The following is a 539-nucleotide window of genomic DNA, read 5'->3' as shown; positions in this document are numbered from 1 at the left end:
ATCCTATCCTCATCCTCTTCCTCTTCCTTTTCCTCATCCTATCCTCCTCCTCATGCTCGTCCTCATCATATCCTCAACCTCATCCTATCCTCCTCCTCTTCATCCTATCATCATCCTCATCCCCATCCTCCTCCTATCCTCATTCTCATCCTTATCCTCATCCTCATCCTAACCTCATCCTCATCCTAATCCTCATCCCCATCCTCATCCTCATCCTCATCCTCAACCTCATCCTCATCCTCAACCTCATCCTCATCCTCATCCTCTTCTTCATCCTCCTCCTCATCCTCCTCCTCATCCTATCCTTATTCTCATCCATATTATCATCCTCATCCTATCCTCATTCTCATCCTTTTCCTCATCCTTATTCTACTCCTCATCCTATCCTCATCCACCTTCTCGTCCTCATCCTATTCTCATCCTCGTCCTAATCGACATCCTATACTCATCCTTATTATCGTCCTAATCCTAACCTCATCCTCATTCTGGTCCTCATCCCATCCTCATCCTCATCCTCTTCCTCTTCCTCCACCACATCC

The sequence above is a fragment of the Lupinus angustifolius genome, chromosome LG18 (assembly GCF_001865875.1).
Source record: "Lupinus angustifolius cultivar Tanjil chromosome LG18, LupAngTanjil_v1.0, whole genome shotgun sequence".
Lineage (NCBI taxonomy): Eukaryota > Viridiplantae > Streptophyta > Magnoliopsida > Fabales > Fabaceae > Lupinus > Lupinus angustifolius.
The sequence above is the reverse complement of the archived record's forward strand: the minus strand, read 5'-3'. Positions refer to the sequence as shown.